Genomic DNA, 24,014 nt, shown 5'->3' with positions numbered 1-24,014 from the left:
TCATGTTCTGCTAGAATTTCCCTCTATAGAAATCAGGGCCCTTGTATTTGTTTGCCTTCTTCCAAGGATCATAGACTTGCACTGCCTTGTCCAACTTGTCCAATGTTGGAAACCAATTGTCAATATTTTGTCCAATTTTCTAGCTGTGAAAATTGGTGAATAAGCATGTTCCCTGATATTCCAAAATGGAATTTCTCACTGCAACTATCTTTTAAATGCAATGGTTAGATTTTACAATATAAATTTAGTATTCTTAGGAAAACAAAAAAGTTAGGTATAATGGAAAAAAAAAAGAGTCCTGATCTCATTGGACAAAAAAAATGCGAAAATTTAAGGAAAGAAAAGTTATGATTGTCAGGTTTATTGTAAGATTATAATTAAAGAAATCTCAAATTGTTATATAATAGGAAATTTATAAGGAGTACTTATTTGAGGGGCCAAAGTAATAAAAGTGAAGTAAATATTTAAATAAGTACCATAGAGACAGATATATTTCCTGAAGTCTTGGCTTTGGGGCTGGGAACCAAAGTTCATGGTTTTGATTCTAGGTTCAGTTATTCTGGGCAGATCTTGTATCTTCATTAGCATTTCCTTATAAGAATTAATTTAACCCCTAATAAAAATAACATTGAGTCAACACAAGGAAAGGTTTTTCTCCTGGGTCAACTTTATGATACAGTACTTTGTGAAAAATCTACTAATATGATTAAATGATGATAAATGAAACGTAGTTACTAATGGATTAATAACCTCTTGCACCCTAATGGTATATTCTTGTCATAAATACATTTGGTCTGGAAATAAAAGTTAGAGGAGAACAGTAAAGTTTGAGTACCTCCGAATGAGAATAATAGAAATGTCAAAATGTTCAGATGAACTAGGGAGTAGAACATTTAATTAACATTGTGGAACAAAAGAACTATGAAGGCATAAACCCAAGAAGTTCAGTGAAACCCAAGTAGAAAAACTACAAAGAGAATATCACCAATGCACATCATGGTCACGATGCTCAGAAGTAGTTACTGAAAGATCTTCAGAGCAGATTAAGAAAGACAATACCTACAGAGGAACAAAAAATTAAATGGGAGCAGAATCTCATTTAAAAAATTAAGAAAAAAAGAAGAAATAATACAATATTTAAAAAATGGTAAAGGGGTTGGGGTTGTAGCTTAGTGGTAGAAAGCTTGCCTAATATGTGTAAAGCACTGGATTTGATCCTCAGAACCACATAAAAATAAATAAATTAAATTAAATTATTTTAAAAACAGATGGTGAAGGAAGGGAAAAAAAGCACATGATAAACCAGAACTGTATAACTAGCAAAACTTCCTATAAAAATTAAAAGTAAGGGGCTGGCAACATAGTTCTGTGGTAGAGCACTTGTCTACCATGCATGAGGCCTTAGGTTCAATACTTAGTACTGAAAAAAAAAAAAAGAAAGAAAGAAAAAGAGAATGAAATAAACATTTTCAGAAAATCAAAAATAATTAAATTTGCTGAGAATAATTGAATTTGCTTTTTCTATGAGGAATGTCATTGGAATTTTGATCCAAATTGCATTAAATCTGTATAGTGCTTTTAGTAGTTTGGTCATTTTGATAATATTAATTCTGCCTATCCAAGAGCAAGATAGATCTTTCCATCTTCTAAGGTCTTTGATTTCTTTCTTTAGGGTTCTGTAATTTTCACTATATAGATCTTTCATCTCTTTCGTTAAGTCAATTCCCAAGTTTCTTTCTTTCTTTTTTTTTTTTTTGAAGCTATTGAGAATGGGGTAGTTTTCCTCATTTCCCTTCTGAGGATTTGTCACTGATATATACAGAAATGCCTTTGATATATGGGTGTTGATTTTATATCCTGCTACTTTGCAGAATTCATTTACTAGTTCTAGAAGTTTTCTGGTGGAACTTTTAGGGTCTTCCAGGTATAGAATCATATATAGTGCCAATTTGAGTTCTTCTTTTCCTATATGTATCCCTTTCTTTCGTCTAATTGCTCTGGCCAGTGTTTCAAGAACTATGTTAAATAGAAGTTGTGAAAGAGGGAATCCCTGTCTTCTTCCAGTTTTTAGAGGGAATGCCTTCAGTTTTTCTCCATTTAGACTGATGTTGGCTTGGGGCTTAGCATAGATAGCCTTTATGATGTTGAAATATGTTCCTGTTATCCCTAGTTTTTCTAGTGTTTTGAACTTGAAGGGGTGCTGTATTTTGTCAAATGATTTTTCTGCACCTATTGAGATGATCATATGATTCTTATCTTTGAGTCTACTGATGTGATGAATTACATTTATTGATTTTCATATGTTGAACCAACCTTGCATCCCTGGGATGAAATCTACTTGATCGTGGTGCACGATAATTTTGATATATTTTTGTATATGATTTGCCATAATTTTATTGAGAATTTATCTTAGGAGCAAATCTTTATCCCTCACATATCAGATAGAGCACTAATTACTAGGGTATATAAAGAACTCAAAAAAGCTAGACAACAACAACAAAAAATAACCCAATCAATAAATGGGCCAAAGATTTGTAGAGACACTTCTCAGAAGATGATGTACAATCAATCCACAAACACATAAAAAAATGTTCATCATCACTAGCCATTGGAGAAATGCAAATCAAAACCACTCTAAGATTTCATCTCACTCCAGTCAGAATGGCAGCTATTATGAATACAAACAACAATAAGTGTTGGCAAGGATGTGGGGAAAAGGTACACTCGTACACTGCTGGTGGGGCTTCAAATTGTTGCAGCCAATATGGAAAGCAGTATTGAGATTTCTTGGAAAATTGGGAATGCAACCACCATTTGACCTAGCTATCCCTCTCCTAGGTCTATACCCAAAGGACTTAAAAACAGCATACTACAGGGACACAGCCACATCAATATTTATAGCAGCATAATTCATAATAGCTAAACCGTGGGGCCAACCTAGATGCCCTTCAATAGATGAATGGTAAAAAAAAAAAAATGTGGCATGTATACACAATGGAATATTACTCAGCAACAAAAGAGAATAAAATCATTGCATTTGCATGTAAATAGATGGAGTTAGAGAAGATAATGCTAAGTGAAGTTAGCCAATCCCAAAAAACCAAATGCCGAATGTTTTCTTTGATATAAGGAGGCTGCTTCATAGTAGGATAGGGAGAGTGAGCATGGGAGGAATAGAGGAACTCTAGATAGGGCAGAGGGGTGGGAGGGTAAGGGAGGGGGCATGGAATAATTAATGATGGTTGAATGTGATGATCATTATTATCCAAAGTATATGAAGACACAAATTGGTGTGAGTATACTATGTATGTAATGAGAGATATGAAAAGTTGAGCTCCACATATGTAATAAGAATTGTAATGCATTCCACTGTTTTTTATATATATATATATATAAAAGAAAAAAATTGAATGTATTGCCAGAAGATCTGTGTGACCATAAACAAACATCTTCATATATAAATAAAATAGGGGCTGGGTTGTGGCTTAGTAGTAGAGCTCTTGCCTGGCACATGTAAGGCATTGGGTTCAATCCTCCACATCACATAAAAATAAATAAAATAAAGGTATTGTATCCATCTACAACTAAAAACAATTTTAAAAGTAAACACATACGTGTACCTAGGGTAATGATGTCCATCTCATTCCACCATCTTTCCTGGACCCCATCCCACCCCCTCCCCCCCATTATGGATCAGCATCCACTTATCCAGACAGAACATTCTTCCTTTGTTTTTTTGGGATTGGCTTACATCGCTTAGCATGATATTCTCCATTCCATCCATTTACATGCAAATGCCATAATTTTATTCTCTTTTAATGCATTCTGTTGTGTATATATACCACAGTTTATTTATCCATTTATCTATTGAAAGGCATATAGGTTGCTTCCAGTTTAGCTATTGTGAATTGAGCTGCTATAAACATTGATGTGGCTGTGTTACTATAGTATGCTGATTTTAATTTCTTTGGATATAGACCAAGGAGTGAGATAGCTGGGTCAAATGGTGGCTCCATTACAAGGTTTCTGAGGAATCTCCATATTGCTTTCCAGAGTGATTGCACCAACTTGCAGTCCCACAAGCAATGAATGAGTGTGCCTTTCCCCCCACATCCTTGCCAACATTTACTGTTGTCTGTATTCTTGATAATTGTCATTCTGACTGGCATGAGATGAAATCAATTGAGATGAACATCATTACCCTAGGTACATGTATGACCGTATATATGGTACGATGCTACATCGTGTACAACCAGAGAAATGAAAAGTTGTGCTTCAACTGTGTACAATGAATCAAAAGGCATTCTGCTGTCATATATACCTAATTAAAATAAATAAATTAATAAAATAAATAAAATAATAACAAATGAAAAATGGATCCAAAAATGAATATGGATTACTAGAAATGAAAAATAAATAATAATGAGAAACTGAGGAGTTCATAATATGTAGAAGTAAATATTTGACACTAATAGAAAGAGTGGATGGGGAAGGAAAAGTATTCTGTTATAGAATTATACATTGTACACTAAGATTGTGGCAAAATGTTATTTTAAAATAAACTTTTAAAAGTGCATATTGTGGGCTGGGGTTATGGTTCAGTGGTAGAGTGCTCACCGAGTATGCATAAGGCACTGGGTTCGATCCTCAACAGCACATAAAATAAAGATATTCTTCCACCTATAACTAAAAATAAATATTTTTTTAAAAAGTGCATATTACATACCCTATAGAAACTACCTAAAATAAAACAAAGATAACAATCTTTAGTTATTGAACACTAAAACTGTAAGTGAAAGGAAAGTGGGAAGACCTAAAGAAAAAAAATGAAAAAAATGAGTGAAAGCTAGAAAATAAATTATAAGATGGTAGATTGTCTCACTGGATTATAAACTAAAACCTGATTATGTACTATGTAAACCCTTTATAAAGAAATGATGGGGCAATAGTAGGATAAAATATTTTGCAAATACTAATGATAAGAAAGCTGGAGTGCCATATTCATGTCAAATAAGGTATACTTCTGAAGAAGCAATAATAAGAAATAAAGAGGCAATGTTTAAATATGATAAAAATTAATACAACAAAAGTCCTAACAATCCTAAGTGTAAATGCATCTAACAATAGAAACTCAAAATGTGTGGTGAAAAGATGGACAGAAATAAAAGAAAAAATAACTCCATAATCATAGTTGAATAATTTAAGTTCTCTTTTATTTACTGATGGAAAAAGCAGAACAAAATATGACAGTACCTAGAAAATAATATAAGTATATGAGTATTTACATATATTTACATGTAATACATTACATGTAATATATTAGTATGATATATAATATTAAATATAAAATACATTACATATATCTGTATATTACATGCAACATATTATATGCAATATATTGTCATAATATTTGAATGTATAAATGTATGAATATAAGTATATGTAGATAAATTATATAGTACATGTAATGTTACATGTAATATATATTACATATACACATATTTGGTAGATATTTACATATAATTCATATCACATACAAATATTCATAAATATTCATATATAAACTTATAAATAATACAAATATTTATATATATATGAAGAGAGACAGAACATTATGTCTAGCAATTACAAATTATTTTTACATGCAGATGAAATAGTTACCAAGATAATCATACTACTGGGTCTAAAAAAGGTCTATTAATAATTTCAAGAACTTGGAAGTATATTTTCAAGAACTTGGAATTAACTTAAAAATAAATGACAATTTCATCTGAGAAACCTGCAAAGATCTCATAAGTAAGAATCTCATAAATGATTATAAACTGTTCAGAAACTAAATAATGAACTAATGGAACTAATAATGAATTATATTAAACTAATGGATATTTTGAAATAACCCCCCTCCGCCCCCCCAAAAAAAAACCACAGCAAAATATGTGGGATGCAGCTAAAGAATCCTCAAAGGGAAAGCTGTAGCTTTAAATGCTAGTAGTCATCCATTGCTTAATGACAGAATGCATTGCTAGGCAATTTCCTTGTGTGAACAGCAGAATGTACTCACACTAAGTTGTCCATGACACACCTAGGTGATATAATCTTATGTGACTAGTGTTGTTGTATATGTGACCTGTCATTTTGTAATATCATAATTTGGCATGTGACTTATTAGAAAATAAGTTGCAAAGCAATTATCTAAATGTTCATTTTAGCAAGTTAGAAAAAGAAATACAAGTTAAATAAAATAGGATGAAGGAAGAAAAAATAAACCTGGGCAGAAATAAACAGAAAACAACAACAAAATGATACAAGTTGCTTTGTTAAAAAATCAATTAAATTTAGTCAAGAAAAATGATATAAATGATCAAAATCAAAAATGAAAATATGCCACAGACACAGAGGCCATAGATATTAAGATAATAAAGGAATATTACAAATGTTTAACACTATTATATGTAACATCTTAAATGAAATAGACAAATTTATGAGGGGTAGAAACTATCAAATTGAATGAAGACAAAACAGAAAATCTAAATACTCCAATGTAAATTAAAAAAAGTGAAGTAGTAATTAATAATGTTCTCACACAAAAACTCCATTCCTGATAGCTTCAGTGATGATGATGATGATGAAGAAGAAGAAGAAAAGGAGGAGGAGGAGAAATTGACTTGGAAGACAAAAATAAAATGAGAAAACGATTTCCAATTCATTGAGTGAAGCCAGAGTCACTTTAATATCAAAACCAGACAAAAACCATCCCAAGAAAACTACAGATCAATATCCCTTATAAACATAGATGATGTTAAAATGTTGGAAAAAGTGGGGGGAAAAAAAAGATTTAGCAGAGATAACCAATTAGTTGCTCCTTGTCCCTCTCTGCCAAAGTGTCCACATATAATCATGGTTATCTATACAGAAAACAAACAAAATGGTTCACAGGTTCATACATATGAATAACACAAAAATGAACTTTCCTTCAGAAACGTAACATTTCAAAGCTTTGAAGAGGAACTAAGAAAGATAAAGTTAGAATAAAGTTTACTGCTTTCTGGTGTAGTAAAGTAAGAATAAAATTCCAATGCAGATTATAAAGCAGTATCCCTCTGGTATGAAAAAAATGACAATCATTTGCATTTAAAGTACAGAAAGAAGTAAGTGTGATGTGTATAAAACATCACTAGTAGTATTCAGTGAGTGTAGAGCTCATTTGTTTGCTATTAGAGTTGTACAGCAATATGCTCAAATTATTAGCCTGATGGGCTATGGAAACTCTATCTTAAGCCAAGAGAATGTGCAATTATGACTTGTATTTTCATAAATATTTTTCACCTTAACATAATCCTCATCTCCCCAAACAACAATTTCTTCATAACTCAACGAGAACAAAACCACAGTAAGATAACGTCTCTATTTCTTACATTCAGATTAAAAATAGAAAGTAGCAGAAGGTAAGGGAGTAAATTTGGAACTTTGACAAGTTTCCAGATTCTTTAAACTTCCATGTGACAACACAATGTGTCAAGCAAAATTATCTCTAATAAACTTTTTTTAAAGAGTTTTTCCCTGGAAGATATATGCAAATTAACATCCAAGGGTCTTTAATTTTCAGGTTGTATTATTAAATAGCAGCCTTCTTCAAAAGTACTTTGTTATCTTAAGGGCAACAGAAGCACCTGCCAAATTCAGTTTTCCAAAGTGATCATGTAGGTAACAGAGGATGCAATACTATCCTGATACTTCAATCATCTTTGATTTCAAAGCCGTAATTCTGAAATTTCAACTGGGAAAATAGAGGGTCATTGAAAATCCAAACCAGGACTCTTATCTCAGTAAATTATCATGGTATATAAGTTTTGAAACGTTGAAATCTATTTTCTGTATCTGAAATTACTCATTTTCATTCTTTAAATTAACCAGGAATTCTATCAGATCAGAAGAGAAATTGGCATTTATATTTCTGAGTCTTTCCAGAGTTTCTGCCTTTCTTAAAATCCTCCGTGACAATTTCAATGAGGCATATACTTGGGTTCCTGCCAGGTCAAGTGCCAACTAAATTCCTCAATTAAACAAAAAGCCTGTAAGGAACACTCATGCTCTATCTGCTTAAGCTTTCAAGAAACTACATTCTTAACACCAAAACAAATGCAAAGAAATCCTACCAGTTTTTTTTTTTTTAAAGAAGCTATGAAAGGTATCTCTAGAGAATTTGGTAGTTGTGCTAAAGGCATTTTCCATTCTTAAAAAGAAAAATTTCTCATACAATAGGTTTCATTACAGGAGTGTATTGATTGAAACTAGTTTCATTGCCACTAATGTTCTGCTTAATTTTAAAGATAACATAATATTGAACAGAATAATGTGTTCTATTAATAACATTTTATTGAAAGAGTAAGCTGATTTATTGCATTTGTTTGTCCAAATAAGCACCCAGATCATTTTCCATAAATCTTTTTGAGTCTAAACAGAAGGTTGAGATGCAACTTGATACAACTAAAAAGTTATCATAAAACATAATGAAAAATCCAATTTGAAAATTAAACAGTGCACTGCCCAGCTTCATGCTTTGTTTAGGGTCTGAAGTTTGCAATGAAGATGAAAAAGCTGCTCTAGTTTACTTTAAATGGCTATTTTGAGTCTTAACTGGAGAAAAACTATAAAAATAATTAAAATCTGTTAGGAGAAGTCTGGTCATTTAGCTTCTGAAGCAATTCACTCTAATCTCATTGCTTATATACTTAAAAAGTAAAATTGCTTATTTTTTATTTAAAAATACGTGTGATTTGAACTTTATTTTGTGAGGGTGAGAGAGTACAGAACACAAGACACATGGGTTAATAGTATAGCTCAGTGGTAGAGTGCTTGCTTAGCATGTACAAAGCTCTGGGTTAGATCCCAGCACTGGAAAAAAAATTACTTTTGTTCATAGATGAAAATACTTTTTCTCTGGTGCTTTAATTTCTAATGAGTCTACCAGAACCAATTCCCGTATATGTAGGTACACACAAGAACACAGACCATAAACATGCAAACTACTTCTAGCAGGTGAAACCAAAAGGATGCCATCAGGCCATTCCTTTATGGAAGGTGGTCCATACACCATTTGGAAGGCAATTTTTGTAATTCACGGTCAAGTAATAAGATTGTGTTCTACTACATATTTGTCACTGATTTCATATAAACTTGACCATTTATCTGTATAGCTGATTTTCTGCCCATTAGAAACTCTTAGAGGTTTTTTATATTATTTATCATTTTGAAAAATTCTTGGTTTTCTAAATTTATGTACAGTTTTTGAATATTAATAACTATAACTTGTTCTGTGATATTTCAAATTAATTTTGCAAAAAGAAGCTATTTAACTATTTTCAAAAAATAGCAATGTTTGTAACACAAATTTAAAAGCAGTATTACCAAAACTGCAATATAGACATTGGCTATGATAGGCTAGATTTAAGAGTTCAACATTTAAATAACTTGCATTTATTAACCTACATGCAAGACTGCAATTACATTCTGGCTTATGGAACACCCACCACCTGGGTAAATCCTTCATCTACTGTATAACACACCATGATTTATTTAAACAGTCTCTTATTAATGGAAAGTTAGCTTCCATGCTGACTATTGAGTCTTGGCTCATCCCACCTCATCTCACCCTCCATTTAATTGTAAAATTTGAAAAGCTACAAATCACATACTGCAGACTCCTTTGCAGTCATGGCCACTGGCTTTTGCCTATTTCACGTAATTCTGGAGGTCTCCTTTTTTCTGTTTCTTCTGACAAGGCAAAGGTGAAAATATGAGAATTTTTTCCTGCTGTGACATCCCAGGGAACACCTCTCAATTTTCTAGGTAATTTGCAGCAGTTGTAGCAGATCACCAAGGATTTGAAGATCTGGCTTCCTAACCCCTACATCTCATAGATGGGAGTCTATTATTAGTTCCCTGAGTTTTCAGAAAGTTATGGTGGCAGCAAATGGATTGCTCCTAATTTTAGCAGAGCTCCAGTGTTGTCTAAGTGTATTAGTTCTGTTGTTCTGAGGTAATCACTGGATGTCTAACCTAGGACCTGTTTCTTTAGCCTTTCCAAAGCTTTTATATTTTCAATTCTTAATTTATTCTAATTAGCTATACATGATAGTAGAATATACTTTGATACATCTTACATAAATGGAGTATAATTTCTCATTCTTCTGGTTGTACATGATGTAGAATCACATGGGTCATGTAGTGATAAATGCACATAGGGTAATAATGTCAAATTCATTCTACTATGTTTCTTACCCACATACTTCCCGCTCCTCCCTTCACTCTCTCCTGCCTAATCCAAAGTAACTCTATTCTTCTCTACCCTCCCCCCACCTTTATTGTGAATTAGAATCCACATATCAGAAGAAACAATCAGCCTTTGGTGTTTTGGAATTGATTTATTTCACTTAGCATGATATTCTCCAGCTCCATCCATTTACCAGCAAATGCCATCATTTCATTCTTCTTTAAGGCTGAGTAATATTCCATTGTATATATCCCACAGTTTCTTTATCTATTCATCTGTTGAAGGGCACCTAGGTTGGTTCCATAGTTTAGCTATTGTGTTATCAACATTGATGTTGCTGCATCACTATAGTATGCTGATTTTTAAGTCCTTTGGGTATATACTGAGGAGTGGGACAGCGGGTCAAAAGATGGTTCTGTTCCAAGTTTTCTGAGGAATCTCTATACTGCTTTCTATAGTGGTTGCAGTCTCACCAGCAATTTATGAGTGTACCTTTTCCCCCACATCCTCGCCAACATTTATTGTTGTCTGTATTCTTGATAATTGCCATCTGACCGGAATGAGATGAAATCTTTTGATTTGCATTTATCTAATTACTAGAAATGTTGAACATATTTTTCATATACTTGTTGATCGACTGTATTTCTTCTTCTGTGAAATGTCTAATTAGTTCCTTAGCCTATTTATGGACTGGATTACTTGTTAAGTTTTTTGAGTTCTTTTCTATCCTAGAGATCAATGCTCTATCTGAGGTGGAGGTGGTAAAGTTTATCTCCCATTCTGTAGGCTCTGTTCATGCTATTGTTTCCTTTGGTGAGAAGCAGCTTTTTAGTTTGACACCATTCTATTTATTAATTTTTGACTTCTTGTGTTTTAGGAGTCAGTTTAAGGGAGTCAGATCCTAAGCTGACATGATGAAGATTTCGGCCTACTTTTTCTTCTATTAGGTGCAGGTTCTGTGTTCTAGTGCCTAAGTCTTTGATCCACTTTGAATTGAGTTTCATGCATGGTGAGAGATAGTGGCTTAATTTTATTTTATTACATATGGATTTCCAATTTTCCCAGCACCATTTGTTGAATGGACTATCTTTTCTCCAGTGAATGTTTTTGGTGCCTTTGTGTATTATGAGATAACTGCATTTATATGAGTTTGTCTCTGTGTCTTCTATTCTGTACCATTGGTCTATGTGTCTGTTTGGTGCCAATATTACAACTTTTTTATTACTATGGCTCTTTAGTATCGTTTAACGTCTGTCTATGCTAAACCCAAGAGCAACATCATTCTAAATGGAGAAAAATTGAAAATATTCCCTATAAAAACTAGAACAAAACAAGGATGCCCTCTTTCACAACTTCTATTCAACAATGTCCTTGAAACTCTCACCAGAGCAATTAGATAGGAGAAAGAAATTAAAGGGATATGAATAGGAAAAGAAGAACTCGAACTATCACTATTTGCTGATGACATAATTATATATTTAGAAGATCCACAAAATTCCATATAATCCACCCACATAAATCAATTACATTCCTATATATCAATGATGTTCAGTAGAAAGAGAAGTTAGGAAAATTACCCCATTCATAATAACCTCAAAAAACAAAATAAAATACTTTCGGAATCAACCTAACAAAAGAGGTGAAAGAGCTATACAATGAAAACTACAAAACACTGAAAAAAGAAATTGAAGAAGTTCTTAGAAGATGGAAAGACCTCCCATACTCCTGGAGAGGCAGAATTAATATTGTCAAAATGGCCATACTACCAAAAGCATTATATAGACTTAACGCAATTCCTATTAAAATCCCAATAACATTCTACATAAAACTAGAAAAAGCAATCATGAAATTCATTTGGAAAAATGAGACCCAGAATAGCCAAAGCAATCCTTAGCAGGAAGAGTGAAGCAGAAGGCATCACAATACCACACCTTAAACTATATTACAAAGCCATAGTATCAAAGCTTTTATATAAACTTGTTTTATAGAATTAAATTGTTTCCTGATCAAAATACCTAAAATGGTTTCTCACATGCAACCTGACACAATCTTTTGCTATTACTAACAACTCATTCATTATTTTCCAAACTAACGTACAATTTACATGTAAGATTCATCCTTCTTAGGATATAGTTTTGCAAAATTAAAAATTAGGGTAATTGGTTGGAGATATAGCTTAAAGGAAGAGTGAATGTTTAGTATGTGTGAGTCCTTGGGATCAGTCTCAAGCAATACCCCCACACACACAAAAAAAATAATTCCATCCTACTAAAAAATATCTTATGTTCCTTTGGAATTGACCTCTACTGAAACCTCAGCCCCTGACTTATTTCTGATTCTGCATTTTCTTTTTCTGGGATGTCATATAAATGGACTTACATAGCATATAATCTTTTGAGTATGGCTTCTTTCACTTAGCACAATGCATTTGAGATTCATGAATGTAGTTGTGTATCAAAGTTTGTTTCTTTTATTTATTTATTTTTTGCTGAGAAAGCCCACCTGGAATTTTTTAGTGATTATTAATATAACTACTATAAACACAATTTTTTATAGGAATATAGACTTTTATTTCACTCAGGTTATTCCAGGTGAAAAATGCACCTGGATTAGAGTGAGAACAATATGGTGATAATAGTAGGAATTGGCATATATTTAGAAGAAAGAATAGAGTAGATTTGTTGATGAACTAGATCTGAGATAAGAGAAAAAAGAATCACTTATGAGCAACAGGAAGAATGGGAGTACCAATTACTGAGCTGGGTAGATGAGAAAGTTGTAGGTTTGGTAAGGAAATCAAGAGTTCTATTTTGGTTATGTTAGGTATTAGTGGACAGATCAAGTATGTATTTACTGTTTCCTTTTTTAGACCAAAGTCCTTTCAGGTAGAGTCCATATATTTCCTTACATTGCAATGGAATGGATTAGAAGACATAGGTTAGAATATTTGGGGGTATTTTTCACCTCTTAAATTCTGAGTGAGAACCAGCTTATCATAGGTGCAAATTTACAAGTACACTAAATTTCCCATATTCCACAAATGGCTACTTATTGATTACCTATAATTTAGTTGAATATGCCATTGCTCTGTGACAACTAAAACTAGCATGAACGTAATAAATTCCACTTTCTTGAGGGCATGAGGCAACTTCATATTACGCTGAATTTTTTCATTTTTTGTTTCTGTCAATTATTGCCATACTGTATTCCCTTAAATCTCAGTGTGGTATAATCTCAAATGACAGTATTATTAATCAGATTCCAAGGCTAGACATATATTTTAGCTTTGATATTACCCCCATGATCAGAAAAGGATTTCAAAGGACCAAATCAACTTACCTGGTACTCTTCCACGTGTATCTGTAGCTTACCTCAATCACTTTCCTTTTAGTAGATCTGCAACCACAAGCAATGGAGGTAAAAGCAGTTTGTTAAGTCCCTATAGGATCTAAGATAACCACAGATCTAGTGATGTTTAAGTGAACAAATTATGGCACCAGAATACATACATATATAGTATAACACTGAGAGAAAAGTGCCTCAACAAAATGAGATTCACAAAATGGTATGAAATTCTCTTAAGATAGCTTTAATTTCTCAATAATAGGCAAATTTATGTCTGTAGTCAGCAATTTTGATATTTTGTCAGATTTTATATTCTTCCATTTCACCAGGTAGACATTTCATAAAATGTCTGTTGGTCCAAATATATTATGGTAAGTTTTTCCTTATTCTCTTTAGGGCCTACGGCTTTTTGACAATTTACATTTTAGCTATTTTAATCTTTATGACTACCATTTTCTAAATGAATCCTTTTAGATAATTAGAAACAACGTAAAGAAAGAGAAACCCATTGGCTTAAATAGCTTATGTTTCCTTTTTCTCATAATGAGGTATCTGGAAGTCCACAATCTGGGGCTTTTTTGGCACCTTTACAATGTTATTAGAGCTCCTTCCACCTTTCAGCTCAGCTATGGCCTTGCCTCCTGATATAGTTAAGACTGCATGAAATACACATTATTCTATCTTGGAATTAGAAACAATTTTAAAGTGTACAGCAAAATAAAGAGAGTACTTCAAAGAAAATTCTTTAGCTCTTTCTCAATCTGCAGGTGTTAACTCCAGAACTCTAATGTAGTAATACGGAGTATTCCCCCTTCCTCCTTTTCTTCCTCCACCAGCATTTATTCACTTTTTCTTGGCAAGGGCTGGTAGACTAACCAGAAGTCTTAAGCTGTAATAAGATGTTTATTTTTCACATTACCTTCTCAGAGCTTGGAAGGAAAAATAACTATTTATTTACTATTTTTAAAGTTTAGAGTCCTTTTAACAGACTCAGTAATCAGTTAAAACAAATATAAAATTCTCATCCACTCCAATAGCAACTAAAAAACTATGTTAGAATCCTGGTTCCACACATTATAACTTTAGTGATTGATTTTGAGAAAGTTATTTAATCTTTCTGACCTCCATAACAGAGGATAATAATGGTACCTAACTCATAAAGTCAAGGTAAGAAATATGTCAACATACACATAGAGTGTAATATAGTATCTAGTACAGAGTAAATGCTATGTAAGTTCAGGCTATCATTTTTATTGCTGTTGCTATTAAAATGAGTATAAGCCTAATAAGGTAAATAGCGGATTTTAGAGTAGACAAAGTTTTGAATAGTGTGCCAAACAACAACTATAATATTGGGCAAGTTACTGAACTTTATAATAGCCATTTGATAATTTATGGTATATTAAGAATAAATGAAAATGTTTGTAAATCAAATGGCATAGGAAAATTATCAATAAACAACAGTAGTTATTATTATCATTATAATCAACTTGTACCTAAACAATAAGTTCTTCTGCTCCAATAACTGATGCACAGTTAAGTTTCAAAAGAAAACCAGAAAAGTACTAATTTAATTTCACTGAAAACCATCAGCAAAAGGAGAACATTCCTATACCCCAAAGGAAAGGAGAGATGGGACAGGATTTACCTCACTTTTACCTCAAGGTTTTCCTAATTCAATCCTCTGACAAATCACAAGGCATAGTTAAGAATGAGTAAGAATACAAAAAACAGTTTAATCATGTACACAATTTTAAGAGTAATCACGTCATTTGATTGCTTTACTAAAATAACAGCAATTCTTTGCTATTAAAATTTTTTTGTGAAACTTATAAAAATTTTATAGTACAGGAGTGGCAAGGGTGGATAAAGTGGTGCCCACCTTTAATCCCAGCTACTTAGGAGGCTGAGGCAGGAAGTTCATAAGTTGGAGTCTAATCTGGGCAACTTAGAAAAATCCTATTTCTAAATGTAAAAAAAAAAAAAAAAACCGAAACAAAAAGGTTGGATGTAGGCTGGGGATATAGCTCAGTGAGAGAGAGCCCCTCTGGTTTCAGTCCCTAGTTCTGGGGGTGGAGGATTGCAGAAAAGGAGTAACAGAAAAGGAATATAAAAAGGTAGTGAGACAGAGGTATATGTGTGCATGAGTATACAGCAGGGGTGTAGGGGTGTGTGTGTGTGTGTGTGTATGTTTGTACAATACATTCACAAGGAAAAGAAAATAACACCAACCAAGCTTTGGGAAGTAGGTGAATAACTGGTAACTGATTTTTATAGAACAAAGCAAAATCCTAATTTAGAAGGAGGGCAATAAAGTATTAGCTCAGAACTGAAAACAATGGATATTACTAAAAATGAGGCTGAAACAGGGGCTGTGGATTGAAGGCCTCTTTAAGAAGAAGTTTGTCCTAGAAAGAGAGGACTTTTAAAGGCTTTTAAAAAAAAGAAGAAGAAGAAGATATATAAACTAAAATAAGCAGAAAAAGACAAGAAAGAACTCACATTAAATGGAAATCACATATATAACAGCAGAAGTAAAGAGATCAGGTTTTCAAAACTAGAACATTAAGAAATGTGTGATGCTAGGAATCAAGCTATACTCTATCACTAATCAAATCAAGTAAATCCCAGGACCTAAGTTTCTATTTCTGCCAATGAAGAGGCTGGATGAGATGAGTAGTTCTCATAGAAGATGTGCATCAGGATAACCTTTTAAAAACCACATGGTGAGCCATCCACCAAGGTAATGACTGCTGGTTATGTGTGTTATAGAAAAGGTTCTCATCACTGAAGAGGATAATCTCAAAAATTATTCCTAATTCAAAACTTTGTACTTCAAAGTATAAATAAATATAACTAAGTTTATTCAGCAAACTTACCATGAGGTTTCCTTTAGACTACCTGAAGCACACAAGGGACAGGCATAAAAAGAGTAACAATCTGAGACTGACCCCACTAATTGATGTTTGTCAAATGAACCAATGTATACACGGTATTGTTATAATTTTAATTTATAACTCAAATTAAACAGGTTTGCTCCCATTATACTAGGATAGGGTAAATTTTTCTTGATATAAAAAGTTCATAATTGGTTTAATAAACTATATAGTATTTGTAAGTCTATATAGTATTTGTATGTCTAGATGACTTTGATATTCCTCAGTGTTCCATAATCATTTTAGTTCTTCTACCACAGAGCCAAAGCTTTAGCTTCTTTTTAGTCTGTTGCATAATTTGCCAAGTAATATGAACACAGACTACAGATACAGTGACAGAAAGAAAGAAAAAGGAAAATAAAAAGTCTGTGTTCCCTTACTCCTACCTTCACTATCCAGAGGTAATTACACCCTCTTCTCCAGTTCTGACTTTTAGTGTAACTGGCACAATTCTAGTATTTTGACATTTCTTCTTCAATTACACCTACATATTTATTAGGCAAGACCCAGGGTTTTCCTCACTCTGACAGAATTCACCTCACCTTTACTACCTTTTTTAAAGTTGTTTTTTGTTAGGTCTTTAATACTTGTATAGGCAGAATTAATATTATCAAAATGACCATACTTCCAAAAATATTACACAGATTTAATGTAATTCTGATCAAAATCCCAATGACATTCCTCATAGAAATAGAAAAAAACAGTCATGAAACTCATATGGAAAAATAAGAGGTCTAGAATAGCTAAAGCAATCCTTAGCCGAAAGAGTGAAGCAGGTGGAATCACTATACCAGACCTTAAACTATACTACAGAGCAATAATAACAGAAACAGCATGGTATTGGCACAAAAACAGACTGGTAGACCAATGGTACAGAATAGAGGACACAGAGACTAACCCACAAAATTATAATTATCTTACATTAGAAAAAGGCTATCTTTTCTCCAAAAAAGGAGAACAAATGGTGCTGGGAAAACTGGAAATTCATATGCAACAAAAGGAATTAATCTCCTATCTCTCACCATGCACAAAACTTAACTCAAAATGTATCAAGGACCTAAGAATAAAATCAGAGACCCTACATCTAATTAAAGAAAAAGTAAGCCCTAATCTCCATCATGTGGGATTAGGCCCCAACTTCCTTAATAAGACTCCTGTAGCACAAGAATTAAAACCAAGAATCAACAAATGGGATGGACTCAAACTAAAAAGTTTTTTTCTCAGCAAAAGAAACAATCTGTGAGGTGAATAGAGAATCTACATCTTGGGAGCAAATCTTTAACCCTCACACATCAGATAGAACACTAATCTCTACGGTATATAAAGAACTGAAAAAGCTAATCACCAAATATTATAAAATAAAATAACCCAATCAATAAATGGGCCGAGGACATGAACAGACACTTCTCAGAAGAAGATATACAATCAATCACCAAATACATGAAAAAAATGTTCATCATCTCTAGCAATTAGAGAAATGCAAATAAAACTACTCTAAGATATCATCTCACTCCAGTCAGAAAGGCAGCTATTATGAAAACAAACAATAAGTATATTAGTAAGGATGTGTGGAAAAAAGTACATTATATACTGCTGGTGGGACTGCAAATTGGTGCAACTAATATGGAAAGCAGTATAAAGATTGCTTGGAAAAATGGGAATGGAACCACCATTTGACCCAGCTATCCCTCTCCTAGGTCTATACCCAAAGGATTTAAAAACACCAATCTACAGGGACACAGCCACATCAATGTTTATAGCAGCACAATTCACAATAGCTAAACTGTGTAACCAACTTAGATGCCCTTCAATAGATGAATGGATAAAAAAAAATATGTGGCATATATATATACAATGGAATATTACTCAGCAATAAAAGAGAATAAAATCATGGCATTTGCACATAAATGGATGGAGTTAGAAAAGATAATGCTAAGTGAAGTTAGCCAGTCCCAAAATACCAAATGATTTCGCTAATATAAGGAGGCTGATTCATAGTGGGGTAGGGAAGGGGAGCATGGGAGGAATAGACAAACTCTAGATAGGACAGAGGGGTGGGAAGGGAAGGGAGGGGGTATGGGGTTAGAAATGATGGTGGAATGTGTTGGACATTATTATCCAAAGTACATGTATGAAGACAGGAATTGGTGTGAGTATACTATGTATACAACCAGAGATATGAAAAATTGTGCTCTATATGTGTAGTAAGAATTGTAATGCTTTCCACTGTCATATATAAATAAAAAAATAATTAAAAAAATACTGATGGGGCTGGCGTTTTGGCTCAGTGGTAGCGCACTCACCTAGCAAGCGTGAGGCCCTGGGTTCGATCCTCAGCACCACATACAAACAAACAAAGGTATTGTGTCCAACTACAACTAAAAAATAAATATTAAAAAAATACTGATGTATATAAAACCTTTTAAAGCCAGCCTCAGCAAAAGCAAGGCATTAAGCAACTCAGTGAGACCCTGTCTCTAAATAAAATACAAAGTGGCGGGGGGATGTGGCTCAGTGGTCGAGTGCCCCTACGTTCAATCCCTGGTACCCCCCAAAAAAGTCTGAATAATTATAATATCTAGTTAATGTAATCATTTCAGACCGTGTTTCTTGAACCTCCATTCCATAAAATGAGAAAATCAGTATCAGACACCTCCTTTCACCTCTTCTCCTCCTTTTCACTATTCAAATGTTAACAGTGTTACAATTTCTTTCATATCATCAAGGTTTTAGCATTTGTATTCTTTGCAGAGATTGGATCATTCAAGTTTTGTTTACAGATATGTGCTAAAAATTGCAAGTCTACAAACATAAAATATGTAAATACTTGTCACTGAAGACACAGGATGTGCGACTATTTTCATACAAAGAAAGATGCCAGTCTATGGTCACAAAACCAGATACTTGAAATAAAGTGTTCTAAATGTAGAGGCCAAAGGAATCTCCTTTCTAATATTCATCCTCTCAGAAACACACCTTGTTTTTATAGTTTACTTCATTTTGAATAATGACTTTCTTATTCAGCTTCTCATTTTAACATTTCTAAGTGCCTCTTTCTCCCAGTTGATGGGATATTTCTTACTGCCACTGCCAGGAACATTCTTTCCCTGGTTCCTTACATGGTTGAATTCTAATATCCAAGGTCACAACTCAAGTGTTATCCCCTCACAGAAGAACTACAATTATTCAATCACATTATTTATAGAAATGCTCAATTACATATTAGTCTCCTGTTAGGAGCTTTCCCCCTCAGAACTGCTGCATGCTACTTCAACAAAGTAAAACAGATCCAGGAAAGAGGGACATATAAAGTTGGAATTAAACAACAATAAGAAAATGGTATAAAGAATAGCCACTTATGGCCAAATATATACACACACACACACACACACATATAAAATCTATCTATATATGGAGAGAGAGAGAGAGAGAGAGAGAGAGAGAGAGAGAGAGAGAGAGAGAGCCCTTTGCCTCACACTAATCCCCAAAATCAATTCTAAGTGCATTAGAAACCTGCATATATAAGACAGAGCTATAAAACATTTAGAAGACAATGTACAATATTTTATGCCTTGGAAAAGGGAAGGACTCAAAAAGCCCAAACTATAAAAGATTGATAAATTAAACTGCCATTAAATTAGGAACGTCCATTCATCAAAAACACCATAAAGACAGTGAATCATCCATAAATTGGTCAAAGATGTTTGTAATACATACAACCAACAAATATTTAACATCCAGATTATAAAAAGAATGTCTATAAATCAATATGAAAAGATCAACTACTTAAAAAGAAAAGTGGACAAAACCTGGCAAAGAATTTGGAAGATACATAATATGAAAAGATGTAGTAATCTGAGAAATGAAAATTAAAATGACTGTAAGACAGCATTTGTAATAGTCTGTTACACTGGTGGCCTCCAATAGCTACACCTCCCATTAGTCTCTTCACCTTAAATCTAATCTGTTCACTTTAACACGTGGCAAGTTCTGAGTCTCATCTGTAAAGAGACTTGATAGCTTCCATTTTTGTGCTCTGAGAGCCCTGAGCCTTTCGGTAAGAAGTTCAAGGGCTACATGGAGCCAGAGGCCATAAGTAAGCATGAAAAGACTGAGAAAGGCCCAGTCATGCCAGGGTCATAGCTGTAATGCCAGTTCCATGCAGCTACATGAATGACTGCAGGCAAGGTCAGTAGAAAAGCCACTCAGCTTTTCTCAATGCCATTCACAACCTCGTTGTGGAGTATTATAGTTTGTTAAATAGCAGTAGATAACTGAAAATATAAGTCAGTTACTTTATATTTTCATCTTCCAAAAACTCAAAGGTGAGAAAAACTGCCATATATCCTGAGGGGGTAAAAATCCACTGAACTTAGTCTTTAAGTTTTTTTTTTTTTTTTTTTTTTTTTTTAAAGAGCATATGCCTACCAGGCATTTGTGGTTAGTTAACTAGATTTCATGATATGTATTAGAAGTTTTTTGGCACAAAGAGGAATTACAATTTCCAAGAAAGAACAATTTCCAAGATTCAAGTGATAAAAGCCAGAGTTTAAATCTTCACTGCCAGCTATATTAAAATGATTAAAATATATTTATCTAACAGAGCACTACTGTAGCCAACAGTTAAGTTCCAAAGTAGAAAATATCAAAATATGTTAAGTGACAAACAGAGTACAAAACTGCAACTATACAGCTATAGAATTTTAGTTTTCATATATGCCAGTAAAAATCAGAAGAATTTCACAAGTACTTATTACTATTTAATTAAGCCTGATTTGAAAATCTGGAATAATTAAGGATGCATGACTGTTAAAAAAGTGTATATAGTCTCATCCCTTCTCTCATATTGGTACCAACTGGTCTATAATAATGGTATAATAATGGCAAAACATACCAACAAGCAAAACATTTAATAAGCCAGTGAAAAGTGATATGATAAAAGAAATTTCCCATAAATTTCAAAGCAAGTGTCCTGAATATCAGAATAATGTTGAAGTTAATTTTTGTTCATGGTGCAAAGTAATGCTCTAAATATATAAGGGTCTAAATCTTGTTTTTAAGTGTCTATTTATTCCATCATCATTTGTTGAAAAGATTGTCCCCATTTAATTAAATTAGGATCTACAGAGCCAATTAACCATATTTGTTAAGGTTTGTTTCTGAACTCAATTTTGATCCTCTGGTATATGTCTACCATTAAGGTGGTACTGTACTGTCTTGAATACTGTGTACATTTGTTGCCTATTTCTGTATAACAAGTTCCCACAAATGCAGAACCTTAAAATATTATAAATTCAGTAGTACACAGTTCCATAGGTCAGGAGTATAAGCACATTTTGCCAGGTTCTCTGTTTGGTTTCTTACAAGACTACATTCAGCTGAGCTCTAATTTAAAATTTCTAAGAAAGAATCTGATCCATGCTCATGCAGACCCTTGACAGAACAGAGTTCCTTGTGATGTAGGACTTAAATCTTAATTTTTATACTGTTGGCCACAGTCTATTTTTAGCTTCAAGTTCCCTCCATCTTCAAAGTCACAAATGGTGTGTTAAATTGTTCCCATGCTTCAAATGTCTCTTAACTTCGTCTTTTGTTCCCAGCCAGAAAAAAATTCTATTTATCTCATGTCCTTAGACTGAGCCTATCCAGATAATCTTTTGATTGATTATATATCATAACACAATCATGAGAGCAAAGGTAGAAGAGGACAAAGGTTGTGTTGGCCATCTTAAAATGCTTCCTACTGTACTATAGTTTTAGAATAAATTTTGAAATTATAAAAGACAATCCTCCACTTCACTCATGTTTCTCAAAATTGTTGTGGTTTCTCTCATTTCTTTGCATTTCCATATAAATTTTAGGATTCTTTTATCAGTTTCCATCAAAAAATTTATCAAAATCTGTTAGAATTCTGATAGGGATCACAAGAATCTACAGATCAATTTGGGAAGAAAGACCATTTTAAGAGCATTTGAGTAGTTCATGAATGTGGAACCTGTTTTCATTAATTTAGATTTTCTTAGCAATGTTTTGTAGTGCTCACTGTACAAATCTTGCACTTCTTTTACTAAATATATTCATTTTTAATTTTAATTAAAAGTGAACAAAACTAAAATCGATTTTGACATTTAGATCTTGTATCTTGCAACGTTGTGAATTTGTTAGTTCTATCAGTTTTTTTGTAAATTCCTTAGGATTTTCACATGTAAGGATTTCATTATTTGAGAACAACCACAGTTTGAATTCCTTTCCACTAACTTAATTCCAGGAATTTATAGAAAATTTGTTCTAATACAGTTTTCTCTCCCTCCCTTTCCTTTGTGCAAATGTGTGCATGCGTGCACACACACACACACAGCATCTGTCTTATAGACTCACTAATATACTTTTATAATTATTATTCTGTTCAAGTATCTTTAAAATAATTTAAGAGGAAATACATAATTGCCTCTATTGGTACTCTTTATTTCATTGCATAGATTTAAGTTATTGCTTTATGTTATTTCCTTTAATTTGAACAGACTTCTATTGATATGTAATGTAAAGCAGGCACACTAGCAATTCTCTCAATCTTTATTTATTTGGGAATGTCTTTATGTCATGTTCACTTTTTAATAATAGCTTTGCTGCATTGCCAAGGAACTTTTTTTTTTTTTCAGTTCTTTGAATATGGCATCCCACTGTTGTATTCTCCATGGTTTCTGATGAAAAGTCAGCTGTTAATCTTATTCTTTTTATCTACAGAACTCTCATGCTGTGAGGAGCTTAATAGTATAAAGAGCATGACATCATCTTACATTTTTGGTTTTTAGAAGTATGGTGTAGCTTCTTGAACTGACAGTACAATCTGGGCTTGTTGAAAGTGGTACTATGACTCAAAGGTAGTTCAGTATTAAAATAGTTGGAATTAAGATATATGTTACATATTACATACACATTAAAATGCATAAAATAAAATTAGAATTAAGATGCCAAGGTGCTTTATCACTACATGACTATTTAACTTTATAATTAAACAAAAAGTCTCATTAGCAATACCACATTCCAGCAGAATTATTATTATTATTATCATTTATCTATTTTGACTTTTCCTCATGTGCAAACTTCAAGCTCAAAACTGAAGTTACCTCAGTCAGAACTCTTAACTCATCTGAAACAATTGTTTCTAGGTTGAACAGTAATGATGTTTTTTAGAATGTTTGCAAAAATCTTTAGGATCTTTAGGATTTCTACTGTTCAAGAGGAAAGATAATGCTCTAATACATTATCTAATACAAATACATTGATCACTTCTACAATGTCTTAACACAAAGTTTATTTTGCATTCACCTAAATATTGAAGCCCATACAGACATAAAAGACAAATATCAGTTGCCAGAAGACAAGGAGTGTGTCTTTAGAGCTTGTTTTACATCAAAACTGGTAAGACTCTGAACATTCATTTAATCATATAATACTAC

The 24,014-nt window shown here is 32.9% G+C and overlaps 1 protein-coding gene across 6 annotated transcripts in view; it reads right to left on the bottom strand.

Moving 5' to 3' along the window:
- Kiaa1328 (KIAA1328 ortholog) overlaps positions 1 to 24,014 on the bottom strand; it is a 293,544-nt gene that overhangs the window by 152,711 nt on the left and 116,819 nt on the right. The window lies entirely within an intron of this gene.

The sequence above is a fragment of the Marmota monax genome, unplaced genomic scaffold, assembly GCF_021218885.2.
Source record: "Marmota monax isolate L192 unplaced genomic scaffold, Marmota_monax_Labrador192_F-V1.1 WCK01_AAM20220418_F8-fsc00031, whole genome shotgun sequence".
In the NCBI taxonomy this organism is placed as follows: domain Eukaryota; kingdom Metazoa; phylum Chordata; class Mammalia; order Rodentia; family Sciuridae; genus Marmota; species Marmota monax.
The sequence above is the reverse complement of the archived record's forward strand: the minus strand, read 5'-3'. Positions and strand labels throughout refer to the sequence as shown.